The sequence below is a fragment of the Gekko japonicus genome, unplaced genomic scaffold (genome assembly GCF_001447785.1).
Source record: "Gekko japonicus isolate JY-2015 unplaced genomic scaffold, Gekko_japonicus_V1.1 scaffold4518, whole genome shotgun sequence".
NCBI classification, from domain to species: domain Eukaryota; kingdom Metazoa; phylum Chordata; class Lepidosauria; order Squamata; family Gekkonidae; genus Gekko; species Gekko japonicus.
In genome coordinates, this window is record NW_015161547.1 from 37,475 (window position 1) to 37,777 (window position 303).

Sequence of the window (303 nt, forward strand, 5' to 3'; positions counted from 1 at the left end):
ATATATTCAAACTTCCCACTCCTTGAATACTTAGCAGGGCTCTTTTTGTAGAAAAAGCCCAGCAGGAACTCATTAGCATGATAGGCCACACCCAACAGCAGGCACTCATTAGCCTATTAGGACATACCCCTGACAGCACAGCATATTAACATATTAGGCTACACCCCCGTGTAATGTGTTACCAGAAGTGTGGTCATCCAGCCACACGCACCTTTTGCTTCTTATTCTGTTTACCTTGTTTGTGGATCAGGGCCTTTTTTGTAGCAGGAACTCCTTTGCATGTTAGGCCACACACCCCTAACG